This window comes from Dermacentor variabilis, chromosome 1, assembly GCF_050947875.1.
Source record: "Dermacentor variabilis isolate Ectoservices chromosome 1, ASM5094787v1, whole genome shotgun sequence".
Classification (NCBI taxonomy): Eukaryota; Metazoa; Arthropoda; class Arachnida; order Ixodida; family Ixodidae; genus Dermacentor; species Dermacentor variabilis.
This window is the reverse complement of record NC_134568.1, coordinates 67,975,430-67,992,519: the sequence shown is the minus strand read 5'-3', so window position 1 is coordinate 67,992,519 and position 17,090 is coordinate 67,975,430.

Here is a 17,090-nt window from a genome sequence, read left to right as displayed (position 1 = left end):
AACATAACAAAATTAGCGTGAATAACCACGAAATCACTTACATAGGCACCCGCATTTCTTTCTTCATGTGCTCGCCCTCATCACTTGCGCAACCGCCAAAGCAAGCGGGAGCAGTGTCAATGCTTGGTTTCGATTTAATGCACTGGTAAAAAGAAGGGCTTCCTTTATACGACCTTCTCGTTGCTTCTTTTCTCCTTATTTTGCTTGAAACGAGTGTCGTATGGATAGTTCAAGATTATGTGAACCGGTGTTTATATATATATATATATATATATATATATATATATATATATATATATATATATATATTGCAGCAAAGCTGTCTATGGCTAATATCTGGAATAACATGTGTCCCCCCGAGATGATGACAAAAAGAAATCAGCATGTGGACCGATCCTAGTGATAGTGCAGAAAGGGTCTTAGCTCAATGGCACATACCCCTGCGGGCTCGGCGAAGCGGCGGTATACATAAAATCAATCAAATCAAATTTATTTCAGCATACAACTGATGCTGAGGACCGTGGGCAGAAAGCCAGCAAGGCTTGACGTGGTCCATGGCCCCATTTTACAGGCAGCAACAAATACAACAAAGGATGAACACACTTTAATACAAGAGTAATTCTAAAAATAGGAATTCCACACTAATAACTGCGAAACATTAATCATGATAACTATGAGTAACTATTAGAAAAAAGTAAAGCATACATGATGAGTAATTTTCGTGAGTACAGCTAGTCATGAATTCATCACATAATACACAAGAAATAATAAAAAATGCAGCACTATGTACATCTCGATTATAAGACACAATATATGAAAATATTTCATGCAGTAACATATACAGAAGGATTTGATACGCACAATAGAAAAAATCATCATACAAGAATCGAACCGTTTCAAAGAACCTTCAAGTGTTTATACATATTTCCATCCAGATATATGTTTATCTTAGCACAGAAATAAGGATTACTTTATGTTTGCCTTGTTTAAATGATAGGGTAGTCGAAAACGTAGCATTTGATAAGTATAATTTGTTCTAGGCCTCGGTAGCTCCCATATTTTAGAACTCCTTGTACTGACCGCCTTATGTTTTGCTATGAAGTTCGAAATAAGTTTTAGGGTGTCGTTGTTTCTTTTAATACTGGCCATATAATTTCGTAGTAACATATTTTCATAAATGTTAGGCATTGAGAGCAAATTGAGCTTTTCAAATAGAGGACTAGCATGCGTTAAATAAGGGATATGTAGTATACAAGGTACGCCCTTTCTCTGTATTCTGCGCAGTAAATAGATGTTATAAAGCGTTGCAGTGCCCCAGATAAGATGACAATTGTTTAAATATGGTAATAACAGTGATTTGTACAAAATAAGTTTAATACTTTCCGGAAGAAAAACACGCAACTTGCATAGTATGCCAGTCACTCGAGAGAGCTTACCAATTACCATTTATACGTGAGCATTCCACGACAAATGTTGCTCAAATATAACTCCAAGACACCTAATGGAAGGAACAATAAGCAAAATGGTGTTGTTAAGCTGTAAAAGGGTACAAGTATCAATAGTTAAATTTTTTGGTCTTACAAGTACTGCCTTTGTTTTATTGACATTTATTGTTAACGAGTTCGCGATACTCCAAGATGATAATTTTGACAGCACCTCGTTGGCTTTAATCATGACATCTTCAACACTTTTTCGGTTACAAGAATTGTAATGTCGTCTGCACATGCAATAAGAGAGAGAGACAGAGAAAAGGGGAAATGCAAGGAGGTTAACCAGAGGGGAAGATCCGGTTTGCTACCCTACGCTGGGGAGAGAGGGCAGGGGGGTAAAGTGATAACAAAGTAGAGATAAGGAAAGAAAAGAGCATAGACATACAATCACGGTCGGTCCCTGTCGCCGCATACTGCCACCGCACAGCACAGTAGCACTTGCAGCACTATAAACATCTGTTCAGGCTACAGCCGCTTGTGCAATTCTGTCGTCCTCAAAAACCGCAACAGTGCCCTCGTCGCTTTCTGCTGCGATGGCTTGTGATGGCGGCATGTAATAAGTTCCTCTGTGAGAGGTCTTCGGTCAAAGCGCGCTATCGCGATTGCGAGTGATCATCTCTGTAAATTATAGCGAGGATAGGCACAAAGATGGTGTTGAAGAGTCTCCTCGTTACCACAGTCATCACACGAGGCGTCGTCGGCCCATCCGATTCGTAAAGCAAAAGACTTGGTGAAACCACCTCTAGCCATATTTGACAAAGCAGGGTAGCTTCGCGACGGCAGAGTCCAGCTGGAATGCAAAGGCGTAGAGAGGAGCCGAGATTGTGTAGTCAGTTGTTTTGAAAACGCAGGAAGTTGTTTGAAAAACTTCCTGCGTTACACAAGGAGAACGTGATATCACGGCTGGGCATTCGAAGTTTTCTAGCGGCATCTGTCCTTGATAACGGTATCGGCTTCTCTTCGTCCCCTTGAAGAGCCGACCGAGCAGCATTATCGGCGTGTTCGTTCCCGATGACTCTGCAGTGACTTGGAAGCCACTGAAACGTCACGTGGTGTCCTTTCTCAGTTAAGGTATGAATTAGTTCTCTAATCTCAAATACCGTTGTTCGTGGGGTCCGCGCCGCAGGGCTGATAGCAAAGATTGCAGTGCTGCCTTCGAGTCACAGAATATTGACCTTCTTCGAGGTTGTCCTTGGCTCATGAGATGAAGTGCAGCGCGAAGAGCTGCAAGTTCTGCAGCCATCGGTGTCCTTGGGTGACATGTCTTGAAACTGATGGTGGTGGCTTTCGCTGGGAAGACCACGGCTCCAGAGGAACACTGGAGAGTTGCCGATCCATCAGTATAAATATGTACGTGTTCGGCGTACCTCTCATGTAAAAGGAGCAGAGTTAGTTGTTTAAGAGCAGGTGATGACAGCTCAGATTTTTTCCTGATTCCTGGTACGGTGAGGTGCACTGCGGGTCGAGCCAAACACCATGCAGGAATCGATGGCTTAGTTGCTGGGATGAATCCTGATAGAAGGCAGGTGTAATACTCCGAAATCGTAGTACAAAATGATGCCTGACGGTAGTGTTGTTGCCAGGTGGTGGGAACGGGCACGGGCAGCGTGCCTAATGTGCACTCTCAACACTTCCACCGCAATGTGTGTTTGTATAGGTTGGTCCCTGGCAATCGCAGTAGTCGCTGCTGTCGATGTGCATTTTGGCAAACCAAGACAAACCCTGAGAGCCCGAGCTTGAATAGCCTGTAGAGCACGAAGATTTGTCTGGCGAGTGTTGGCCAGTACTGGCAAACTGTATCTCAAGAAGCCCAGAAACAGAGCCCTGTACAATTCCAACATTGCATGCACTGACCTTCCCCAAGTCTTTCCGCCCAGAAACTTGAAAAATTGGGAGATTGCTGTCAGACGCTGTTTCAAGTAAGTCACGTGCGGCCTCCATGAGAGATCTCTATCAATTATTATGACAAGCAATATTTGAGTCTTCTCATAAGAAATTATTTGACCATTTATTGAGATGGCGTGGGGTGTCATTGGTTTGCGCAGTGAACGCCATCAGTGCACATTTGTCTGACGAGATTTCAAGACCTTGGTTTCGGAGGTACATGGCTGTTAGAGTTCCAGCTTTTTTAAGTCTTCCACGTATCTGAGGACGTCTGCGTACATTGATATCTTGATCGCTGCTGGCAGATGATTAACGAAACCAATGAGCGTGAGGTTGAATGGGGTAGGGCTTAGTACACCGCCTGGAGGAACACCTCGGTACGTGTAGTGTCGTGCGGTTTTACCATCACCGGTGCACACAAAGAACGATCTCATAAAAAGGTAATGAGAAGTCCATTGGAAAACTCGACCACCTAGGCCAACCATCTAAAGAGCACCGATGATAGCCTCGTGACATAAGTTATCGTATGCCTCTTTGACATCCAAGAACAAAGCTGCAGATGATCTTTTGCGTGACTTTTGATGCTGGACATACATAGCGAGATCAACAACACTGTCTACTGAAGAGCGATCTCAACGAAAAGCAGCCATGCAATTTGGTAACATGTTGTAGTGTTCCAGGTACCTTTTCAAGCGGGCGAGGATCATCTTTTCCATTATCTTTCCCACACAGCTGGCCAGCGCTATTGGGCGGTATGAGGTGAGTTCAAGTGGGCCCTTGCCTTGCTTCAGGAGAGGGACCAAGCGGCTTGTCTTCCATTCTACGGGAACCATGCCATCCTGCCAAGATAAGTTGTAGAGATGTAACAGTTCTTTCCGTGCGCCATCACTCAGGTTTATCAAGGCACGGAAGGATATTCCATCTAGTCCCGCGGATGAAGACTGCCGGCATAGAGCAAGAGCAGCTTCTAGTTCCTCCATTATGAAAGAAAGATCCATGCGACAGTCACGTGAAACAGGGATGTGACTGGGGGCTGGAAAGCCTGGACCGGTTGCTTGGCCAGCGATCCTTGCACAAAAGTCTTCTGCCACATCAGCCTCTAGCCGCCCCTGGAAGAGCGCCAGCGCTTTGAATGTGAAGCGTTGTTCAGTGAGGGAACGTCGACCACGTATGGTTCTCCAGATGTGGGAAAGTGGCTTTCGGGGGTCTAGTGACTGGCAAAACCTTGTCCAATGTCGAGATGCCAATCTATCCATGCGACGTTGAAGTTTCTTTTGTAGTCGTCTGGCTGTCCTAAGGTCATCGATGGATTTTGTGGTAACGCCGCTCCGCACGCCGACGGAGTGCACGAAGTCGCTCCAACTCTATATCCAATTCCGTGTGCTTCGACGAAGCCGTAACCGTGCGCGCGGCGTGTAGCATTCAGACTTAATTGTCTCCTCTAATCCAGAGGACAAGCCCTCTCGACAAGCATCTTCCATGGTGGAAGTAAAATTGGTCCAATCAATTAATCGAATGGTGTTCCGTGGAATGGGCCTGGACATCCCTTTGATGACAAGGTACGTGGGAGTGTGATCACTCCCGTGTGTCTCGATATCCGAAAACCATTTAACATATTTTGTGAAAGAGCTGGAGACCAAAGCTAGGTCAAGACAGCTGCCATAATTCACGCCTCGTATAAATGTTGGGCTGCCGTCATTCAGGAGTGAAAGGCCGTGGTTGCAGGCGAAGTTTGCAAGTCTTTGCCCTCTTGCATTTGTCCTTGTGCTTCCCCATGCTATATGGTGCGCATTGAAATCTCCGATGCTGACATATGGAGCAGGGCACACGGACAAGATGTTCGTTAATCGTTTGGGATCAAAAATACTTGAAGGCGATATATAAACGCCTACAAGTGTAAATATGAGTTTCCCCTTTTTAATTGTTACGCAAACCTATTGATTCTTATCATGAGGCGGAATTGGCTGGCGAACATAAGTCAGGTCTCGACGAATAAAAACGATGACTTTGCTGCATGCATCAGTTGTTGCGGATATAACAGCTTCGTATCCCGATAATCTGACTGGTTTTGACACGTGAGGCTCACATATGACAATGATTGGGAACACATTATTGTATGCATACTGACGAAAGTCTGAAAGGCATGGTTTTAGTCCTCTTGCGTTCCACTGAATCATTGACGCTGCCTTGACATATCGAAACGATGGCCGATGGTTGGCCATGTCTCTATTCGAGGGACTCAAGCACTGGGCTTGAGGCGTCCGGTACTTTCAGTGCACTTCGAGCAGACGTAGTTCCAAGGTTCGACAGAATCACTCGAATGGCATCTATGAGGGGACGCAGCATTGAAATGATCTGACGATCTGCTTCGGGCGCGTCATCAGCGGCAGGAGTGGGCTCCCGAGCGCGCTTCACAATCTGTGGTTCTGTGGGAGGTTGCTGGCTTGGAAGCGCTGACCATTCTTCCTGAGACAGATTCTTTTCAGCCGACTTTCTTGTGCTGTTCGGCCCCTCTTTGGCCTCATTGGAGAATGTGGGTGCTATAATGGAAAGGACCCTCTCCTTTCGCGGCTCTGCCTTTTTTGAGGAGGTTCGGTGATGCCGACGCCAACGCCGGATCGTTGCAGCAGCCTCCCTTTGTGTCGAATTATCCCGAACCATTTGCTTGAGAACAGCGACCTCTTTCTTGATGCGAGGGCAGTCCCTAGACGAGGCAGCATGCGAACCATTACAGTTGTCGCGATTAGGACAGTAGCCCGGCACGTCTCCTCCGCGTGAGGTTCAGCACAACGGGGACACAGTATCGAGTTTGGACAGACACCCTTGACATGTCCAAGCCTAAAGCACTGATGGCCTTGAAGAGGCTTTTGTACGAAGGGCCGAGCAGGGTGTCGCAAGTGACCGACTTTGACGTGTGATGGTAGGCAATCTTCTTTGAAAATCAGTTTGACGCAGCGCGATGTTCCAAGGCGGCTCACACGCGTGATGACAACACCCTCACATGCTGGTTTGACGAGGATAGGCAAGTCCGCGTTGGGAATGGCGACATCGATGTCATAAATGACCCCTGCTGTGGATGCATCATCCATCGGGATATAGGAACGCACTTTGATGCGCTCTAGCTCCGTGATTTGCTTCAGTTTTTCGAGCACACTCCCGTTGGAAACATCGATTGCGAGGACATTTTTTCGTGTATTTATCCGAATGTCCTTAATTTCATTCGGCACGACCCCTTCCAAGAAAACAGATAGTTCTTCCCTGTTCAGCAATCGGATGTTGCTTCAGGGTTCCTCGGTTACGACCACGATGGCGTGAGGCCAGCGTTCAGACCTTGACTTCAGAGTCGACGTGCTCGCTTGCGCTGATGTGTTCGCGTTGACAGTCCTCCTTTTGGCCCTCTTTCTGCAGACAGTGATGAAGCTATCATCCGATGAGTCTTCATCAGACATCGAGTATAGCTAAGTGTCCTCGGTGTCACTGAGCACGCTTCCTCTTCCTCGTGAGGGACGGCCTTGATGACATCTGACCAGGAGGGCCTCTGGAAGGCTCCGCGTCCATGGCCACAAGACTGGGAGCCGAGGCACCAGGAAATTCTGAAGATTTCGTCAGAAACCAGAGAACACAGATAGAAGCGTTCTAAGAAGACGCTTCGTCTTTGTCTTGTCTTTACATCTTTGTCAATAGTCACTATAGATCATAATATACATACAAAAAACCAAGGGGCCCAACATGCTGCCTTGTGGTACTCCTACGATAAGTGGTTTCAAATCGGACGCGTGAGTGTTTATAACTACGTGTTGCATGCGGTGCTGGAGATATGATTCTATTAACTTAAAAAAAAGCACCTCGAAAACCATAATGGTTAAACTTTTCTAGTAGGGTAGCATGATTGATGCAATCGAACGCCTTTGAGTAGTCGACAAAAATACCCAATGTACATAGCTGACGTTCGAAAGAATCTAATATAATTTCATTTTGTGTTAGAAGGGCAGTTTCAGTAGATTGACCTCTCGCAAATCCAAATTGCATGTTTGTTATTAATTTATGCTTGGTTGTAGAAGATGTAATGTGGCTCTGAAATAATTTTTTCCAGGGGGTTTGAAAAAAATGGCCAGACGGATATAGGTCTATAGTTAATTAAACCGTTTTTATCGCCACCCTTCTGTAACACTATGACTTTAGTAACCTGGAGGCTTTTTGGACAAGTACCATCAGATAAAAGATGGTTATAAATGTGTATCAACGCCGGAGTGATTGCATCTAGTACGAACTTTGCAGGCCATATTTCAAAACCATTGGCATCGCAACATTTACTATTTCTGATAGATAAGAAAGTGTCGCTTATTTCCCTATCTGTCGTAAGAGTCAAAAATAGATTGGCTGGTCTTGTAGTTCGATAGTGCGAACAATTTGGATCACCAGAACACTTTGTTAAATTGCTAAAATACTTGTTGAAAGATTCGGCCAGTTCCTTTTCTGATATTGGATTGCCATTAATTGTAATTTCCCCAATAGTATCATTACAACCGCTTCGTCCAAGAACTGTGTTAATACGCTTCCAAACAATATCTGTCTTCTTCATAGCGTCAACATTAACTAAATTTTGTAAATACATCCTTTTCTCACGACGCAGACGCCTGTTTACTTTATTCCTTTGAAACCTAAATTAACGCAAAGTTTCTTCAGACCGCGCTGAAATAGTCATGATATAAGCTATTTTTTTGTGCGTATTTCTTTTAAACACTGTCTTGTAACCCATGGCTTTCTACATTTACGCGCAGGTTTCAAAAGCTTGTACCTGCAGCATTTCTCGTAAACAGATTTAAACTTTTCGTAAAAATATTCGTAAGCGGCCTCAGGGTCTGTAATAAGCAGCAAATGTGACCTGTCAATGAGCAATATTTCATTGCTAAAATTGTTTCAACTACGTGCAATAATGTCCCGTACAGTCAAAGGAATGTCGTTCGTGGTTCTAATAGATGTGTTATGTTTAAAAAATAAAAAAAATGGGATGTGATCGCTGATATGAGTGCCTACACCACTGGATGAGACATTTGTATCTTCAGTGTTTATGAAGACGTCTATTAGCGTACTTGGGTCAGCTGAAATATGACTGGGAGAGTTTACTACATTTGCAAAACCATTAGAGTCAAGTGTCCGATACAATTCATCACGTGGTTTAGAAGTCTTCAACAAGTCAATGTTTATATCACCTGCCATAATGAGCTTGAAACCATTATCGTTAATCGAGCTTAGGTACTCATCTATAAAGGACAGAAAGCTTGGTATGTTTTTGCCTGGAGGTCTGTATACAACACAATATACATTATCATTGCATTTAATTGAAAGCACTTCACAATCAAGAGTAACAAAGGAAAACGACTCAATCAGTTGGCAATGCAGCGTGTTTTTTTACCATCAACATAACGCCTCCTCCTCTTCGAGAGGGTCGACTTACGGAAAATAATTTTTAACAGGGCAACCTAAGCACATCTATTTCATTTTTATACCAGGTTTCACTTATCATCGGCACATCTGGGGTGAAACCAAACGAGGCAGTAAGCGCAACAATTTGGTCTTCCTTATTTCTGGCTGATTGTGCGTTAATGTGTATCAAAGATAATGAATTCTTGTTTTTTGCATATAAGTTACCTACTTCGCAAGGCGAGAGAAAAGTAGGAGAGGAGGTGTTTGTAGGTATGACGTCGAAAGAAAACATCCTTTTCCTAGTCGATCTTATCAAGATCCGAGGTGCCAGCTGTACGCATTACTCGGGAAGACTCAGTTTTCCTTGCGAAAACTTTGCCGACCCTTGTCCATGCAAAACGCCAGTTTTCTTTTCTTTCTTTTTGGCGATTGTCATGCCCAACAGCTTCTTTAATTCGAAACATAAATGCTCGTTCATATGTACTGGGGCATACTGTGCGAAACAAATGTCAGCCGTTGAAAATCTTTTCTTTCTAGCCTTTTCTAAAACTGCATCGCGTTTCTATCTGCTGTAAAACTGTACAAGAATGTTTGACTGCGATGAGCCTTTTGTTGGAATACTGTGGCGTACTTCAACATCGCCCTGTAGAATTGATACACCGACAGCATCGCCAATGTTTTGCAAAATTTTCGGGAGACTTTCATCCTGCGAAACTGGAATACCTTTGATTTCTGGGTTTTTGTTTCGTGAGTACTGTTCCAGTTGTACTCTTCTTAGTTCATTCGCTTGCAGCTGCTCTTTAAGGAGTTCACATTCTGACAGAAGGCAAGCATTCTGAACCTTAATATCTGCGTTTTCCTTTTGAATGGCTGTCATGCTAACTTTCATTTCTTCGAAACATTGGTTGATCAGTTCCATGCTAGCTTTTACTTCTCTGTTTTCTTTTCTAAGTTCTCGTTCCAGAGAAGCGCGCATGTCACGAATTTCCTGCTTCATTTATTTCAACATTTTCAACATTTCAGGATCAGGTGACATCCTTGGAATAAGAGAATAGGGCGACAGAAACAATAACAAGATATGGCAGTGGCCAACAGCAGTATTTACATAAATAAAAAAAGTAGATGCTGATGCGATTTCTAACCTGTAAGGACAGAATACGATACACAAGCGTATGCCCCGTGTCTTAAATGCTGCTGCCGCTGCCAGTGAAGCCTCAAGGTGCCAGCATCCCCTTTTATCCGGAGCTGCTCGTAGTTGGCGTCACGGCAGCTGTCGATCGTAGACAGCGATGTGCAAGGAGAAGATGTGCGCAGTCGCATGGTTTGGTCACCGCAGAATCGTTGTCAGCTCGAGTGTGCGCATCTGTAAGGACCGAATATGATACACAAGCAGAAGCCGTGTGTCTCCAATGCTGCCGCCGCTACGGCGACTTCCATCGCTCCCGCAACCTTAAAGAGAGAGATGGAAGTGTTTCTGACTGACGTATTCGGATGGGTGTCTCTCGCAGCAACACATCTATCGTTGTCGTGGGGACTTAAACGTTGACATCAGCAGAACCGACGGAAGGTGGATCTCATTGTTCATGTTAGAACGTTTCGGCTTAAACCATGACAATGATCAATACGACCATGAAACAATATGGTGACCGAATGAGTGAAATTTTAAGAAAACAGACAAATGTATACAACGAAGTTATGTGTTGTGTCTTTTCAACCAATTTAACATAACCATCGAATTACATAATTTAGAATATAATTAAACAAAAACTAGCAGCTTCGCTTTTCTTCCATCTTCACATAGTGTAAGGGCTCTGAATTTTTTTTCTAAAATGTGTGTCCCATTTCTATATGACGTCGCTATCTTTGCTGAGTTTTCTCTGCTTTGCGTGATGAATTCTTCATAATGTTTTTCCCCATTTTCCTGTAAAATGCTTTCAAGTGATAAAACTGATTTGCGGCTCAGGCAACGTCACGACTACGTTATCATCAGTGCCGGCCGCTTGGCGAAGGCGCACGATGGTAATCTAACGGACTTGAACGAAACGAACTTCTGTGCCCCATCAGTATTGCTTGTGAGGAATTTTAGAGCGCAGCTCTTAGGCGACCGTTCCTGCGGCGAGCTTCGGCGTCGGCCTCGGGGGCGGGATAACCGAACGAACGAGCACAGCAAACGATGAAAGTGAACGCGGAGCTCAGCGGGGGGATGAAAGCGCGAGGAGGAAAGCGGAGAGGCGGGTACAGCCCTGCCAGAAGGCTGATAGCGGAGGAGGGTACGTATGGCGAAAAGGCTTAGGAGGAAGGCGGAGTGCCGACACGACCAGGCATGTGCCCAGCGCAGAAACAGAGCGATGACGCGGGCTTCTGGCGCATTGCACATGCGCTACTCCGCCTCCGGCGCCGCCGCCGCCGCTAGAGAATGGGCTCCGCGCAAGCCACGCGTTCCCGTATTTACGCTTTCTTTCAGTACAATGAGCAACACAACCGGTGGGAGGGCTTCGGATGCAGCTGCTCCTAAACCAGCTGCCCAAGCATAGGCTCAGCGCCACCGCCGAGAGCACCTTCTCCTTCAGAATCAAATTATTTGCCATAAGATATCGTGAATTCAAAGCACCTAAAGAGCTGCACTCGAAATTTGCATTAGGGAGTATTGTAATCATCGACGAATTTTTTTCTTAGCTCCAGCAATAAAGAAATGACCGAAAAAAACACGAATAGATGTACTCATGGTAGCGAAGCTGCCATAGAAGCCCATACGCCCAGCAATGGCGGCTTGGATGGATGGTAGAGTTACTGTATATGTATCTATGTATATGTATAGTAACTCTACTTTGTGAGCCCCCCTTTGGAACGAGGCGGTGGGTTCCGCCACCAAGCTCTTGCTATTATATTGCCTAATGTCATACCTAGGCTAAAAAAGAAAACAAGAAAAAAAAACGCACGATGAATTCCCATAACCAAATTTTCCGACTCCCTATTGTGAACTTTATTTTTGTACGTCTCCCTTTTTTTTTTGTAGTTTCCATACTTCCACCAATCTTCCAATCACCTCCTAATAATCTATATTGCGGACATGTTTACTTTCTCCCTGCTCTCACTGAACCCAACGGCTTCAAGGAGTCCAGTGGGGCCTAAATCAACCTCTGGGCACATATCTACACATTCTCATAAAACATGCTCCATCTTTTCCCTAGCTTTACCACAGCAAGCACATGCTTCTTCTTCCTTCTTATATCTCGCTTTATAGGTGCGTGTTCTAAGGCATCCTGTTCCCGCTTCGAAAAGTAATGAGCTTCCCTTTGAGTTATCATAAATTGTATCCTTCCTGATTTCGTTTTTTCCTCTAAAGTAATTACTCATGGCAGTTTTCTCTTCCATTGCCGCCACCCATGAGATTATTTCAGCCTCTCTGACTTTCTGCTTGACGTTCTTTGTTGCTGTGTTCCTCAGCCCACAGGCCGCATACTTGCCGGTAAGCTTCCTAGTTCTTTTCCTCCACTCTGAATCAATGTTTTTCCTGTACAAATACCTCAACACTCCCCCAGTCCATTTACTTTCTTCCATATTCCTCAGTAGTTCCCCATAATCAACTTTACTGTGAGCTCCCCTCACTTCAAAACTTGTCCAGCCCATTCACCCTGCACAGCTTCATTTGTAGTCTTCCCGTGGGCGCCCAATGCGAGGCGTCCCACTGACCTTTGGTTGCCATCAAGTCCTAATTGTGCCCCTGATTTCAAGCAAACAACCGCATTTCCAAAAGTAAGTCCTGGAACCATTACACCTTTTCTCATACCCCTGGGCACCTCGTACCTATTGTATCCCCATAGCGCTCTGTGCTTCATTATGGCTAGATTTCGCTTCCCTTTTACTGCTATTGTTTTTTCCTGTGTTTCCATATATCTATTGCATTCGTTTATCCATATACCAATGTATTTATATTCTTTCATACAAGGTATGTCATGGTCCTGTATTATCACTGTCTGTTCGTTGTTTTCATTGAATGCCATAACACCTGATTTTTAACGGTAAGTTTTCGAGCTAACTTATCGCCTCCCTGCAACAGATATCAGCCAGACGCTGCATATCACTTTGCTTGTTAGCTGGCAACACAATGTCGTTCGCATAAAACAGACCTGGAAGCTGCTGCTCTACTACTGTACCCGCCTGTTTGTACGAGAGATTAAACCTGATATTACTTCCTTCTAGCGATCTCTCCATCCTCACCATGTACATAATAAACAGCAGTGGGGATGAAGGATGAAGTCCCTTGTTGCTATCAACTTTCTCCTCGCACCTCATCCCTTCACATTCAACGCAAACGGTATTTTCTAGGTAAGTCTCTCTCAAAAGCTGTAGGCAATCTTCGCCTAAGTCTTCCCCTTCTAGAATATCCTACAAAATGTGGCGGTCTACGTTGTCATACGCTCCTGTAATATCTAGAAGGGCCACATATAACGGTCTGTTTTCTACTCTTGATATTTCAATACACTGAGTAAGAACAAATAAGTTATCCTCCAAACGCCTACCTATTCTGTAGTCACTCTGAAGTTCGCCCGTAATGCCGTGATTCTCTGCCCATGCTTGCAGCTTTAAGTTGATTGCCTGTATTGCTATCCTGTATATTACTAATGTAAGGGTCAACTGTCTATACTAGTGGATCCTACGTTTCTCCCTCTTACCTTTATAAATTAAATTCATTCTACTTTGTCGCCAACTGTCTGGTATTCTTCTGTCATTTAAAGTTTCTTCCACTGCTTTTACCAGAACTTCCTTACTTGTTGGTCCTAGTTCATTAAGCAGCCTAATGGGAACATCGTCTAGCACTGTGGCCATGAGCTTAAGAATTTTCTGTTCGGCTTTCTTCCAGTTGAAATTTGTGAGCCTCAGCTTATTTTCCATTTGGTTCCCTTTCATGCTTTTTTTTTCTTCAAATACAACCTCTTCATTGCTTTGGAAAGATTCGGCTGTAATATTTCGGATGAAATTTAATGCCGATTCCCCTTCCAGTTTGTTTCCATCTTCGTCTAGGATATGTTGTAGTATAGTTGTTGACTTCCTGCGTAATAATTTTATGTGGTTCCAAAATGTTCTAGGTGCGACCTTCTTCTTCTCACGTATTTCTGACAACCAACGTTCACTGTCACCTTTTATCTCTGCTTGCACCAGTATTTGAACCATAGACTTTTTCTGCCGGTATATTTCCCATTTAGTGGCCACTTCATCCTGTGGCAGCTGCGCCTTCATTGCCTCCCCCCCCCCCTGCCTGTGCTGTCGGGATTGTTTCTGTCGCTCGCGGACCGCTTCTCGTATCTGCCTGTTCTACCAGCTTTTCGGTTTCTTCTTTCCTTTCCAACGAACATGTTTCTCTTTCCGTATTTCAGTCCTCATTACACTTAGAAGTTCACTTTATTCCCAGTCTTTACTTGGCCATTTGCAAAGTTCTTCCGCGACTCTTGTGACTACATTTGTTCAGCGTTCAAATTTGGACTGGATATTTTGCACTCCTTGCTCTCTTTCCCAACTACATCTTCCATTTTCAAAATGATGGGTTTATGGTCACTCCCTATGCTGCTGTAACCTTCCTCGTCAATGACCATTTCTCTCAACTTATCATGAATTTCTTCTGTCATGACACAGTAATCAATGGTCGATTGCCGGTTTCCCACTTCCCACGTGATCTGTCCTTCACACTTAGGCCCTGTATTCACGATAACGAGGTTATCTTGCTCACAAAGATCTAGCATTGAGTTCCCGTTGTTGTCGGTATAGCCATCTCAATCCTGTATGTGGGCATTCATGTCACCTAAGATGATAATTTTGGCATCATTCCCGAAACCCTTAATATCAGCACCTATGCATTCCACGAACTCTTGATTCTTCTCTGTGCAATTATTTACGATCCACAAATACGTTACGCCCAGCCAAGTTTTTTTTTCACTCGTTGTGCCTGATAACCAAAGATGCTCTTGACATTTTGAATTTACTCTTTTCCATTTGGCTGACTGATGAATGAGCAGTCCGACTCCCCCTCCCTTTCTTTCCCACTTAGTTCTGTTGCACCCTTCCCAAACGTAATTCTCAATCACTGGCGGCTCTTCCGAGTCTCTAAGGTGCATTTCTGTAACCGCATACATCCCTATTTGTTCTCTATGTAACTGCGCCTCAATCTCTGCCCACTTTTCCTTTCTTCTGTAGCCCTGCATGTTTGTGTAGCCTATCGCATGGCGCGCTCTCTTTCTTGTTTTGCTCCTGTTTCTGTCATTGACGGCGATGCTATTCTGAGGTTCCCTTAGGGGACCTTCTTCATTACTACCTACTCTGGCCTCCTGAGCGCCCGCGGGTCCCACAGTGGGCCCGCTTGTGGAAGCACGGCAGTGCCATCTACATTTCGCAGGGCTAACTTCTCTGTAGAAAAAAAAATCAAGGTTTACCGTTCGAGGCTCGTTATGCCAAGTCGTCTACTGCTCTACTGTGCCAGCTCATATCACATCGTATATACAGAGAACACAACAGCACAAATAAAGCGTAAGTGCCTGTGAATATTCGCCACAGCATCACGTCACAATATAACCTGAAAACACCAATCTGTATTTATAGGTCTCATTGTATAACGGCATACATTACAGCGGTGAGCCTTGAAAGTTTTGTATGAATTCATAGCAATGGGTTCACCCAGATTTTGAACTAAGTACCATATGCATTAGATGTGAACTAAGTACGCATCGACACGAGCAAACTTCAGAAAGCCTGCACAATTCAGTACTCATCATTATACGTTGATGGAAGCAAACAGCCTGTGACTTCACATTTTTCTTTTCTAATGACATTGTCTGTACTTTTTCAAATGTTTCCATTGGTGACGTATTGAATGCATAATTTTCATCAACTAGTGTTTGACCCCACGAGATGTAGTCATGCTTCAATCGCACAACAATAATTGATGTCGCTGCTCATTGGTTTGGAAGCGCATTTCTGCCGCGCCTTCGCGACCATGTAAATTGAAATTGGAAAATGCAGTGACAGCTGCAAACAGAGTCTAACTAGAGAGACAAGAAATCGGGAATAGATTGATCTTCAGAAATAAGATGTCTACCAATTGCACCAGCACAATTGTAGCATATGCGAACAATTCAGAAAGTTTACTGTCCACGGTAGCAAGGGTTCCCTATTACAGCAGCTCCTAAAAGGTACAGGAACTGAGTCATAATTACTAAAGCGTGCACCTATAGTGCAACCACACCATAGACATCGCAATGGGTTGATGTGGAATACTGTAGCCCCTGTTTATTGATTTGAGAGTAAATCGGATGTAATCATGTCAACTACCTTAAATATGACAACGATAATTGCCCCTGATTTGAAGAACGGTATGTGCTATACTGAATACGAAGAAAAAATGGTGACGATAAATTTGATGGCCTTCAATTTGCATGACTGCTCACAGTACGTTGCTTTAGTCCCATGAACTGTCATCAGCTTGGCTGCACCGATGCATGCAATGATCTTGAATCACCCCTTCCCTCAGAGACAAACGCGGATATTAGATTTCTTAAGCATTTCTATAGATATGACCTTTAAATTTTTGGGTAGTGAGATATCCAGAAAGCGTTAGACTGCTGAATAGCTAGAAGGCGGTTTTCCGAACTTTAGATTATGCCCTCCGTAAATAAGGGCGGACGTGAATGCGACTCTGGATTGTACAAGGTGAAAATTTCACTTAATGAAAGGTATAGGGGTTTTCTGTAGTGCGAGGGCGAGTTATGGTCAAAGAGCGCCAGAAAATTTCAATTTGCGTCATGTTGAGAATACAGATAGGCCTGCGAGTCTTCCACAGCTCCATAGCTTTCCTTTTAAGGTCGGTTCGCTTACGACTAAGATCAGTTACACGATGCAATTTTCCTATTTTTCCGAAATAGTTAAATGTAGGCTGCACGCCATGTCGCATCTAATTCTACTTACACTGAAGGAGCGAGTAGTAGCAGCCCCGTTGCCACTAATTCGTTGCATTCTCCGACCCCTTCCACGGCTACAACCACCGGGCGTCCTTCTGTATCGTTCAGACTCCCGAATTTCACCGGGCTTCTTCACTAGCCGGGCGCCTATGTAGCAGCACCAACGAAGAAACGCACCTTAAGATGGGACAGAGCTACCACCTACGCCGACCGCGTTCCGTCCGCGGCTCCCCGCGTTCTCTCCGAACGCGCGCAACGCCGTAACTACAGCCAGCGTCTCACGCCGGCTCGGCAAGTTTAGAGAGTGGAATGAGAGTTGCGGTCACTCGAAGTGTAGCGT